General features: G+C 47.3%; 1 pseudogene; it reads left to right on the forward strand.

Annotated features, from left to right (window-relative positions):
• The first annotated feature begins 3,686 nt into the window (after positions 1-3,686).
• LOC141124432 (U2 spliceosomal RNA) lies at positions 3,687-3,791 on the forward strand (annotated as a pseudogene).
• The last annotated feature ends 9,356 nt before the right edge of the window (positions 3,792-13,147 follow it).

The following is a 13,147-nucleotide window of genomic DNA, read 5'->3' on the forward strand; positions in this document are numbered from 1 at the left end:
TTTCTGGGGCTGCCGCCCAACCAGGCTATGCTGATTCCAGGGCGGCTGCCAAGCTGGGCTATGCTGATTCCAGGGTTGCCGCCCAGCCAGACTATGCCGATACCTGTGCTTCTGCCCAGTCTGATGTGCCTCTGCCTGTTGCCTAACCTGCTGATCTGGTGCCTGCTTCCCAACGTGCCTCTGGACTCCCTGTGCCCAACAACCTGCCTGCCTCTGAGTGTTTGCTGTCTGATGACAAGTCTACCCATGATGATTTTAAATATCTCCTCCCTACCACCCTGCCGGGTTCTATAGATGCTATGCCAGCTGCACAGTTGGATTGTTATGCAAAGGTTGAGAATCCACCTGCTAATGGGTCATCTGCTGGGCCTGAGATTTATTTGACAGTTGCCTCGATTGAGTCTCTCTGGCAGTGTTTTGCTCCAATGGTTCCAAAGCCTGGTGGTCCTGATATACCCTTGGTAACTGGTAGCTGCATCTGCCTTCATGGCCCTGGTCATGGTAAGCTCCCGGGGAATGGCAGAGTACGATCTGTGCCTTGCCATGATCTGGATGTAATTGCCACAGCTCCAGGTGTACTAGGGGACCCGGTTCGGGTAACCAGTGCCTCAGAGAGACCTAGGGGATTTTTGATGTGCAGAGCAAATCCTAGCAACCAGGCAAGCTACAAGGTTGTCTGGGTTCTGGTACTGTCACATGACACCGGGCTAAGTATGCAGAGAACCTGTGGAACCACAGCATTGGGGTACCTGCTGTCTTGAGGGACTACCAAATACTGTACATCTCAGAGGATCTAAACCCGCAGAAAACCCAGCCAGTTTTGGGACCCCGGCGGTGGGGTTCTCACCAAGCCTTTGGAAGTTGGCAGTGGGGTACTCAGTGGGCTTGCAGACCCCTGTTGTAGGGGTCTCCAGAGGCCGCTCCTTAAGGGGGGAATTTGTCAGGGTTGAGTTCACCTGCTGGTGGCACTGTGGTTCTCTGGGCAAATGGCTGCAGTTCCAGTGTCCACCAGCAGGTGTCTTTCAGAAGCCAGCAGGTTCTGATCAGCCACACATGGCTCCAACTGCCAGGTGGATATTTAAGGCTACTCCTCCCTTCCCCCAGGGCATCACTATCCTGTCTGATTGCCTCCTTTCTACCAGATTGTGCCTGATACCTATCCTGAACCTTCCTGTATCCTGATTCGTCCTGCACCCCTCTGCCTTGTTTCCTGCTCTTGTACCCAGTCGTGTTTCCCTTCCTTGCATCCCTGTTACCTTTCTCCCTTATATTGTAGACATTTTATATAGATAGTAGTTAGTTCATTAGTTATTTTTGTTCTTGTATGCTGGAGTGGTTTATGTTCTCACTGGTTGCTGTGTATGTTTATTGGTGTGGTCACTGTAAATAAATATTACTTTAATGATATATACATTGTTTGGTCTCAGTTCACGTGTAGCTACGTGTCTGGTCTCCTTAGCCATTGATTCCTGATACCACTCTTTGGAACATCTTTATACCAATAAATATAATTTGCAGTTTTAACCATACAGTAGCCCTGAGAGGATTATGTTTTTGGACATGGAAATCTTTGTGGAGAACAATAGGATCCTCAAAAAGATGTTCAGGAAATATATATATATTTACACACGCATTTTTATTCTACTATTCTACTATTCGCTTATTCTTAGTATCATATGTAGCGCTGGTAGATTTACAATCTACTGCAGATTAGGTAAATTTAGTAAATTGGGTGTTAGGGAGGTAAAAGTTCGCCTCTGTTCCAGCTTGGCTGATGTTGTGTGTGCTTCAGTGCTGACCGGTTGGTGTCGCTGTTACCACTAGTCAGTGTTGGAAAGGCAATGTGTCGAAGTGTATAGATGCTCCTCTGTCTCGGAGGCAAGCTCAGTGGAGGTGGTCCTCCGAGTTGCATTCTGGGAAGGGGGTATTTATGGGACAGACGCCATGTTTTAGTGTCGTTTTACAGCCACCTGCTGGCCCTCCTGGCCGACAGGTATGCGCTAAGGAGCTACCTTGTGGTCCTCCGATCGGGAGGCCCACGATGCTGCGGCGCAAGGGTGGGTCCAGAGGCTTGTCTGGAGCCTACCACCGCAGCCGAGGAATGGTCCTGAGCTGTCGGTCCTGTGTGACAAAGCTGGACAGCCGAGGAGATCCCAGGGGAGGACCCGTCTTGGAGAGATCATGCAGCGTGCTGGTCTATAGAGGGGCCTGGTGACTTGGTTGCAGGACATATCCAAAAGAAGTAACTATACAGCATGGTGTCGCCGGTTCGGCTTAAAGGTTCAGGCACTGTGACTGACTGTTCATTGCAGAAGATCTGATACATCCTGTGGCAGAGGATCTTGCAGATTAACCCCCCCAAGTAAGTCTGTGGCAGAGACTTTAGATTCGTGCTGCGTACTGGCTGCTAGACCAGTGAGAGAGGCCTATCCAGATGAGCGAAGAGTGTGTCCCGCATGGGGAGCGCATTCCATCCAATTATCTGAAATCTACCGGGACATTTGTTGCTAAGATATTAGAAGAAAATATTTGAGTTTCTCCTGAAAGTTTCCTTTTCCACCTCTTTCCTGCTACTTCCTAAAGTTTGACTGTTTAATAAAGCATTGAAAACGTACTCCAGTGTTGGTGCGTGTGTCGTCCAGCAGTAAGCTCAACGGAACCCCTAGACCCGGTGCCGGTGAAACAGAGGGAAGCAAAGTGAAGGTAACAGACCCGCTTAAACCAGCAGCTCCACCATCAGTTAGTGCTACGTGTGGGTGCGTCGTCCGGGATTTGTTGACCAACAATTATTGCAACCCAGTGGAGTGTTTTATTGGGAGTTTACAGAGAGAGCTGGACTTAAAAATAAAGGGATCTTTTCGGGAAGAGGAAAGGTTAAACTATAGGACTTTGTTTTTGGTGCGTAGACGCTGGGCGCCAGAAGAGGCCTGTGAGCTACGTGACTGAAAGAACAAGTGGGAGGAGTTACCCTACTTGCTACCGCGTGGGATGCGTGTAGTGTGCTTGGCGCCAGAGGGGAAGAGAAGCCTCGTGATCGTGCTGAAAAGATCAGAGTGTGGCCATGTCTTTTCCGGCGTTGCAATCGGTTATGGGACCCAGAGTGTTCCCGGCAAGCACCGTGATGAATACTGTGCAATCTGGAACTCTGCTCACGGATACTGGAGTTTGAATGAAACCTCAGGGGAAGTTTGTCCTGTATACCTCGGGAGATGTTGAGGGACTGGGCATGACCTGCCATCAATGTGGAGGATTGGCCGTGCATCTTCGTCCATTCGGCCGATGTCCGCAGTGTGGAGAGTATTTGTTTGCAGTGGAGCCACCTACTATGCCACCCCCTGCCTATCGGATGGACTGGGTGACGGGTAACGCTACAGTGGAAGCTGCTACCACTAAAGAGAGAGAGCGACAGGCCACCACTTCGTCTGTTGCTGCCGATAAGCAAAGAGAAGGTAACAGACCCGCTTAAACCAGCAGCTCCACCGTGAGTTAGTGCTACACATATTAGAATGCATTATTATTTAGAGGTATTTAGGATGATTTGTTTGTCTGTTGCAGCCATTTTGGCAGTGAAGTGTTAACTAGTGGACAAAGTGGAGAAAAGCATATAATGAGTGCAGTGTTCCCTGACCAACTTTCCTGAGAAAGTTTGGCTGTATCCAATCGAAACATGACAGTATGGGCAGGAAGTCGCTTCTCGCCCTTTTGGCTAAGATCAAGTGTAGTATCTGTTCTTATCAGTTTCCAGAGGAGGCGCTGTGCTACTCTCAAAGGGGAGAGCCAGCAAATCCAATGGTGTTATAGTGCCCGGAAAGGCGGTTTCAGCAGGGACTATGCCAAGCTGCCTGACAGATACTGGGGGCTGGCCGATAGTTGAGTCTGAGCCGTCTGGAAGGGTGCTCCTGGTGAGGATGGGTGCTGCATCTGGGTCTGACCAGAGGGTTGGGTCCTTGGCCTTCTGGCCTAGATTGTGGTAGCTCTAGCTATGGACAGTTTTTCGGGAGAGGACACCAGCTCCTCTTTTGATGGGGGGGAGGAGAGGTTAGTATTTCCCAAATGTAATTAGGAAGGAGTGATGGGAGCGACGGTGGGGCCTAATGGTAAAGGGCTCTCACTAAGCTCCCTGAATTTCATGCCTTTCTGCCTGGAGTGGGGGCTGTTGTGGTCTGGGTCACTGGTCAGGGATGGTCTTGAAAGCCTATGGAGTATGTGCCCCTGGAGTGGCAGACCAGGGGTGCCAAAAAATCACTGTGAGTGAGGGTCACTTTGGTTTGAGGCACCACAGTCACTGCACCATATGACATGCTTTTTAGCACCTGCCTCTTGGGCCGGGCCTTTTGGCTAGGACCAGAGGAATTTTTTATTCCCGACTGGAGGGCCTGGTCATTGTTTACACAATGGCCACCTTTTCACTCTCCTCTCCACTTATTCCTTCCCCACTTTATTTTATTTATTAGCCTATGTTTGTCACTTTTTGTATTTTTGTGTTGTACACGGTTTGTTGCACTGTGTGATGAGTAGGGTTGCAGGTCCTCGGGCCTGCCCTGAAAGTCTTGGGAGGGGGTGGACATGGCCTTTTGGCTTGGTTCGCCCTCTCTCATGGGGTCTCCCTTTGGGGGAGCCCAACCTAGTACTCGGGTGGGTCTGTTTTGGCAGGCCCTCCAGAGAATGGGGTCCAACTGGTTTCGGCCAGATGGACCAAGTGTAAGTACCCTTGTCCCCATCTGGAGCCTAACGCCCCGGGGGATTCAGGGCAAGGCCCTCTGATTTTAGAGGGCTTGTGTACCCATTGCAATTTTTTGTGTTTCACCCTTTATGTGTGTGCACTTTTTTTTGGCACTGGGTGAAGTTTTTGGGTGTGTTTGCACGCCATAGTCTTTCAAAAAAAAAAGACAGTATGGGCAGGAAGTGACATTACCAGTACAAGAGCATCGTAGAGAGTGTGCATCCATTTAGTGACTCTTATTTTTTTGTTAACTATTAGACAAGTGGATTTGTGCTCCTCTTCCTTACTCTTCTCCTAATGAACATATCATTAGGCACACACATGATTTCAAATCATTAGCAACATTGAAGCAACACAGTTATAGCTCAGAAGCAACATGCCACAATTATAGAGTGAGAGTCTTGTCTTATTGTTACACATGTTATTTATTCCTCTATTTATTCCTCATATGTTTATTTTTGCAATAAAGATTTGGAGGACTGCAGGAGATGTTTATAGCAGTGGTCCTCAACCCTATCCTTAAGTACCGCCAACAGGCCATGTTTTGGGAATTTCTCCTAAAATAGCTGTCCAAAATACCAAGCTATTGACTCTGATTTAAAGCACCTGTGCAAAATGGAGGAAAACCTGCAAACATGGCCTGTTGGGGGTACTTGAGGACATGGTTGAGAACCACTGGTTTATAGTACCCTACCCCAATCTGTCTGACCAGCTTCTCCTCTTTGTACCATTAGGTAATTCCTGAAAACTCATCTCTTCAGGAAAGTCCATCCTGCCTCCACAAAAAACTGTACTTCTGGGTATTGAAAATATCTCTCCATTCTGTTGTACTATAGTAACACATATCTTATTGGCAGCTAGGATACTAATAACAAGGCGATGAATATAAAATTTCACTCTCAACTTATCAGAGGTGATTGAGATCATACACACCGATTATGTCTATGAAAGTCTCATTGCCAATCGAAAAAGCAATAGAGCTAGTTTTGACTCAAAATGGAACCTTTGGTGTGATAGATTTAATTAAGTGCATTCTCTCTAGTAGGGATGAGCTTCGTGTTCGAATCGAACGCATGTTCGACTCGAACATCGCCTGTTCGGTCGTTTGCCGAATTACGCAGGATATTGGCTGTTTGCGCCAAATTCGAGTGGCGTGTCACAGCGCATAATTCAATGCGGCATTGCAGTGCATTGCTGGCTGATGATTGGCCAAGCATGCTCTATGACACGCATGCTTGGCCAATCACAGTGCCGTCTGTACAGAGAGCCGTAATTGGCCAAAGCCACGGTGGCTTTGGCCAATTATGGCTCAGGGGGTTTAGTACATGCCCCACAATATATAAGGCCGCCTGCACGGCGGCCCTGTGTAGTGTGTTCTGGTGTTGAGAGAGAGATAGATAGATAGACAGAGAGACAGTGTCATTTGATTTAAGTTAGATAGAGTAGGCAGTATTCAGTTTAGCTAGACCTGTTCCTGTTATTCTCTTCCTACTACTGACAGGCAGGCAGGTGTTTTAACAGTATTTACAGCTACCTGAAGAAAATTGCTGGTGTTCTTCTGATCCTATTAGTCCTATTAGCTACAGTATTTACAGTTAGTGTAGTGTGTCCTCTGCACAGTGTGCACCTAAAGCTACCTGAAGAAAATTAGTGGTGTTCTTCTGATCCTATTAGTACAGTACCGCAGGTAGCTGCAGTATTTACAAGTTAGTGTAGTGCGTCCTCTGCACCCTGCGCACCTAAAGCTACCTGAAGAAAATGAGTGATGTTCTTCTGATCCTATTAGTACAGTACCACAGGCAGCTGTAGTATTTACAAGTTAGTGTAGTGCGTCCTCTGCACAGTGTGCACCTAAAGCTACCTGAAGAAAATGAGTGGTGTTCTTCTGATCCTATTAGTACAGTACCGCAGGCAGCTGCAGTATTTACAAGTTAGTTTAGTGCGTCCTCTGCACAGTTTGCACCTAAAGCTATCTAAACAAAATTAGTGGTGTTCTTCTGATCCTATTAGTACAGTACTGCAGGCAGCTGCAGTATTTACACGTTAGTGTAGTGCGTTCTCTGCACAGTGTGCACCTAAAGCTACCTGAATAAAATTAGTGGTGTTCTTCTGATCCTATTAATACCACAGGCAGACAGCTACAGTATTTACAGTTAGTGTACTGTGTCCTCTGCATAGTGTGCGCCTAAAGCTACCTGAATAAAATTGCTGTTGTTCCGCTCCTATTAATACCACAGACAGGCAGCTACAGTATTTACAGTTAGTGTACTGTGTCCTCTGCACAGTGTGCACCTAAAGCTACCTGAATGAAATTGGTGGTGTTCTTCTATTCCTATATTAATACCACAGGCAGGCAGCTACAGTATTTACAGTTAGTGTGCTGCGTCCTCTGCACAGTGTGCACCTAAAGCTACCTGAATAAAATTGGTGGTGTACTTCTTATCCTATTAATACCAAAGGCAGGCAGCTACAGTATTTACAGTTAGTGTACTGCGTCCTCTGCACAGTGTGCACCTAAAGCTACCTGAAGAAAATTGCTGTTAATCTGCTCCTATTAATACCACAGGCAGGCAGCTACAGTATTTACAGTTAGTGTACTGTGTCCTCTGCACAGTGTGCACCTAAAGCTACCTGAATAAAATTGGTGGTGTACTTCTGATCCTATTAATACCAAAGGCAGGCAGCTACAGTATTTACAGTTAGTGTACTGCGTCCTCTGCACAGTGTGCACCTAAAGCTACCTGAAGAAAATTGCTGTTAATCTGCTCCTATTAATACCACAGGCAGGCAGCTACAGTATTTACAGTTAGTGTACTGTGTCCTCTGCACAGTGTGCACCTAAGGCTAGCTGAAGACAATTGCTGTTGTTCTGCTCCTATTAATACCACAGGCAGACAGTTACAGTAATTACAGTTAGTGTACTGCGTCCTCTGCACAGTGTGCACCTAAAGCTACCTGAAGACAATTGCTGATGTTCTCATACTAATAATACTACAGGCAGGCAGTTGATTCTGCTAGCTGCAGTATCAGTATATATATACATCCCAGCTTTGTGCAGCTACATCTCACTGCAGGCCATTAGTATGTCTGGAAGGCCAACAAGGAGAGGCAGACAGTCACAAGCCAATAAAAGAGGGCAAGCAGGCTCTGTGTCTAGAGGCAACAGTGCTGGTCATGGAGACGGTGCATCCTCATCAGCACGTGGCCGTGGGACACGCTTGTCCTTATTTTCGGCAGCTGGCCGTTTTGAGCCGCAACATGTGGAAGACATGGTAGAGTGGATGACCAAGCCATCCTCATCCTCCTCATCCTCTCTCACCCAGGCTCAGGGTACTTTGTCTGGCAAAGCAGCTGCCAACGCAAGCTCTTCCCTCAGCTCAATGGCATCGGTCACTCCTTCCCTAGCCCCACCATGTCCTCCTGAGGAGTCCTCCGAACTGTTTGACCACAGTGTTGGGTACATGCTCCAGGAGGATGCCCAGTGTTTTGAAGGCTCCGATGATAGTACCCAGCTAGAGGAAGGCAGTAACATAAGCCCAGAGAGAGGGGGTGTCCAAGAGAGCAATTTGGAAGTCATGTTCCCCCAGCTGCAGCATACTGCCAGCTTTGCTCCAGTGATGAGGAGAAAGGGGATGATGAGGTCACTGACTCCACGTGGGTGCCTGATAGGAGAGAGGAGGAGGAGAGGAGGAGGCACATCACCAACGAGGCAGGATGCCCTCCAGGGGCCAGCTTAAGGGCAACACACCGACTGCATCAAACCGCAGAGCTCCGCATGTGCAGGGCGCTGCTGTCTCTGTACGTTGTTCCAAAAGTTCTTTGGTGTGGGCCTTTTTTGAGATGAGTGCATGAGATCCTACTGCTGCTATTTGCAACATATGTCTCAAGCGTATCTCTCGTGGCCAAAACATCTCCCACTTGGGCATCACATGCTTGACCAGACATATGTTGACCTGCCATGGAGTTCATTGGCAAGTGTACCTAAAAGACCCACACCAGAGAACAAAGAGGACCTCTCCTTGCTCCTCATCAGCTGGGATCTCTAACCCCACTATACTTTCAGACCTCTCTGAGACCTGCACTGAGAGTGATGAAGATGTAGAATTAGGTGTGTCACAGCCAAGTACTTGGGGGCAATCTGCTCTGTACACCGTTGTCAGATTGTACCAGGCAAATTTCCCTGCCCCAGCTGCTGTACCACCTGCTCCCAGCCATCCATATTCCCAGCGGTTGAATGCTAGCTTGGCTAAATTGCTAGCACTTCAACTGCTGCCTTTTAAGTTGGTAGACTCTGCCCCATCCAAGAGTTTGTGGAATGTGCGGTTTCTCAGTGGCAGGTTCCCAAACACCACTTTTTCTCATGGAAGGTGATTCCAGCTCTCTACCGGCATGTGGAAGGCAATGTCTTGGCCTCGCTGGACAGGGTGGTCAGTGGTAAGGTGCATATTACCACTGACTCATGGTCCAGCAGGCATGGACAGGGATGTTACCTATCTTTCACTGTGCACTGGGTGACTCTTCTGGCAGCTGGGAAGGATGCAGGACAGGGTGCAGTAGTGTTGGAGGTTGTTCTGCCACTACGCCTCCAAAATACTACTAGTGGTGATTCTGCCACACCTCTCTCCTCTACCCCCTCCTCTTCTTCTTCCTCTATGGCCTCTTCCTGTGCTGATTTGACTTTGGAACCAGCGGTGCTCTGTAGGCGTTCAAGGGGCTATGCAAGCATGCAGGCCAAAAGATGCCATGCAGTGCTTGAGCTGGTGTGCTTGGGGGGCAGGAGCCACACTGGGGCAGAGATTCTGTCAGCTCTGCAGGGGCAGGTTCAGAGGTGGTTGACGCCACGCCAGCTTAAGGTAGATATGGTGGTTTGCGACAATGGCACCAACCTCCTCTCCACCCTCCGACAGGGACTACTGACCCATGTGTCCTGTTTGGCTCACGTCCTTAACTTGGTGGTGCAGCAGTTCTTGGGCAGGTACCCAGTCTTACAGGATGTCCTGAGGCATGCTAGGAAAGTCTGTTTGCATTTCTGCAGGTCATATAATGCCAGGGCTTGGCTGGCTGACCTCCAAAAGGGATTTAACCTGCCCAAGAACCGCCTAATCTGTGACATGCCCACCAGGTGGAACTCAACATTGCACATGCAGCAGAGGGCCATCAATGAGTACCTGTGCGACTATGGCACCAGGACAGGGTCAGGGGAGCTTTTTTTTTTCCCCACGCCAGTGGGCCATGATCAGGGATGCATGCACTGTCCTGTCACCATTTGAGGAGGCCACGAGGATGGTGAGCAGTGCATGCATCAGTGACACTGTCCCCCTTGTCCACCTGTTGGAGCACACGCTGCGTGGAATTATGGACAGGGCACTTGAGGCAGAACAGAGGCAGGAAGAGGAGGACTTCCTTAGCTCTCAAGGCCCCCTTTATCCAGACAGTGTTCCTGCATGCCCGCTGATCACACAGGAAGAGGAGGAGGAGGAGGATTGTGTCAGCATGGAGGCGGAGCCTGGCACTCAGCATCAGCAGCAGTCTTTAAGGTATCATTTACAGTCCCAAGAAACCCATGGACTTGTACGTGGCTGGGAGGAGGAGGCTGCAGATCATGTCATCCTTAGTGACACAGAGGACTCCGGACCAAATGCCTGATCCTGCAAAGCCTGCGGAAGGATCCTTGTATTTGTGATATCAAGGAGGGGGATCAATACTGGCTGGCAACCCTCCTTGATCCACGTTACAAAGGTAAGATTGCGGACCTTATCTTGCCGTCGCCGAGGATGCAGGAGATGAAACATCTTCGGAAGGCCTTGCAGAAAGGTCTGTGCAACGCGTTCCCAGAGACTGGGAGGTTACAAACTCCTGTTCCTGGACAACGTGTTGCTGAGGCTTCAGTCAGTCAAAGAAGGAGCAGTGGAGAAGGTGGCTGTCTGACCAATGCATTCAATTTTTGATGCAATATTTTGCAAGGAGGGTTTATTGCTGCACTCAACTAGAGTATTTGTGAGGGGTTGCAGTGTTGTGGCACCAGCACCAGTGCCTAAGGCCCAATTTTTCAGCCCCTGTTTAACAGGGGCGTGTAATTACAATTTTTGATGCAATATTTTGCAGGAGGGCTCATTCCTGCACTCCAACTAGAGTATCTGTGAGGGGTTGCAGTGTTGTGGCACCAGCACCACCACCACCAATTGGCCCAATTTTTCTGCCCCTGTTCAACAGATGCATGTAATTATAATTCTTGATCTAATATTTCACAGCAGGGCCCATTCCAGCTCTCACCAAGAGTATCTGTGAGGACTTACAGTGTTGTGGCAACACCACCACCACCAAATGCCCAATTTTTCTGCCCCTGTTCAACAGGTGCATGTAATTACAATTCTTGATCTAATATTTCACAGCAGGGCCCGTTTCTGCACCCACCAAGAGTAACTGTGAGGACTTACAGTTTTGTGGCACCAGCACCATCACCACCACCACCAAAGGCTCGATTTTTCTGACCCTGTTCAACAGGGGCATGTAATTACAATTCTTGATCTAATATTTCACAGCAGAGCCCGTTCCTGCGCCCACCAAGAGTAACTGTGAGGGCTTACAGTGTTGTGGCAACACCAACACCTAAGGCCCCAATTTCTTCAGAGCATATCGGGCAGGTCCCTACTTTCAAACATCCAACTTACAAACGACTCCTACTTGCAAACGGAAGGGGACAACAGGAAGTGAGATGAAATCTACCCCTAGGAAGGGAAATTCTCTCCTGCAAGAGTTAATATGGGAAAAACGTGTCTCCTCTCCACTGATGCTTTATCACCAATCCTTGTTTCACTAAAACCCCAAAATTGTCAAGAAACATTTGTCATTGGGACAGAAAGTGAGGTGAAATCTTCTAAAGAGGTGCACAGACAGCAAAACAAATGTCACAGGGGTGATAATCCTTCCCTATGTTTTCCAAAAAGCTTAAAAATAGATTTTTTGGCTAGAAATATACTTTAGAAATGTACCAGTTCAAAATTACAAATGGATCCTACTTAACAACAAACCTACAGTCCCTGTCTTGTTTGCACCGCCTGTATACTGCTGTTCAGAGGGCCTGGGGCCCCACGCCTTTCCTTTTTTTAATTTGGGTGCGGAGTTCCCCTTAATATCCATACAAGACCCAAAGGGCCTGGTAATAGACCGGGGGGGTACCCATGCCATTTGTCTCACTGATTTTCATCCATATTATCGGGACCGGACATTACATTAAAGCCGTAAGCAGTTTTAAATGACTTTTATTACTTTAAAAATGTCATTTTGTGCAGGGACTGTTCTAAGCACGGGAAACATGCACCACTTTACAGGAATACTATAGACACCCCCCAGGTACGATATTTAAAGGAATATTTCACTTTTTTTCACTTTAAGCATCATTAAAAACACTGCTCCTGAAAAAACGGCTGTTTTTAAAACTTTTTTTTGCATTGATACATGTCCCCTGGGGTAGGACCCGGGTCCCCAAACCCTTTTTAGGACAATACCATGCAACTTAGCCTTTAAAATTAGCACTTTGATTTCGAACGTTCGAGTCCCATAGACTTCAATGGGGTTCTAACGTTCCTGCAAATTTTCGGTCCGTTCACAGGTTCTGGTGCGAACCGAACCGGGGGGGGGGGGTTTGGCTCATCCCTACTCTCTAGATGTTTTCTCATGATTTGAACTGATTTGGATGTCATCTACCAGGTCATATGTACTTTTTTCCTACCTTATGTCAGACCTCTTTATGTGTTATTTTCAAATATAGTAATTTTATTTCTTATTATGTACTTAGAATTCACTTTGCACCAAAGTGTTATTTGCACAATCTGTTGAACTACTTAAATGTTTCATTTTGTGTGGATAGCCCAAAAGCTTCCATATTTGTACCTTGATTTTCATGTTAATACCTCTTTTTGAAAACTTAATAAAAAAGAATGGAAAAAAATCCTGTACTTCTACTTTCTCCATTATCTTATCCCCTCACAGTTATTACCTTTTCACATGTCCTCCTTTTTTTTTTTTCTCAAATAATTTTTATTAAAGAATTTGCAGGTTACACATAGTAGAATAAGGAACCAGACAATAATACATACATAAGATGCATTAGGAAGAATCATATATAGTGGTAATATCAATGGGAACATGAGGTGAAGGAGAAATAACGATCAGAGGTCAAAGTGGTACACATAAAAAGATATTATGGATTACTCGGACCTTAGAAATGCCGTTAGGTGATCAATTGGGTTCTAAGATTTTTCAAATGAGCCCATATGGAAATGGAGTAATCCATGTAATCCATGAGACCGAGTATCATGCCTCATCCACACGCACCCCTAATGGGAACTAACTGTGCGCGGGTGAGGGATGTGTTCTATAAAAGTCATAACTTGGACAGGTCAGTCTCTTGGCCTTTGTTTG

The sequence above is a fragment of the Aquarana catesbeiana genome, linkage group LG01 (genome assembly GCF_042186555.1).
Source record: "Aquarana catesbeiana isolate 2022-GZ linkage group LG01, ASM4218655v1, whole genome shotgun sequence".
In the NCBI taxonomy this organism is placed as follows: domain Eukaryota; kingdom Metazoa; phylum Chordata; class Amphibia; order Anura; family Ranidae; genus Aquarana; species Aquarana catesbeiana.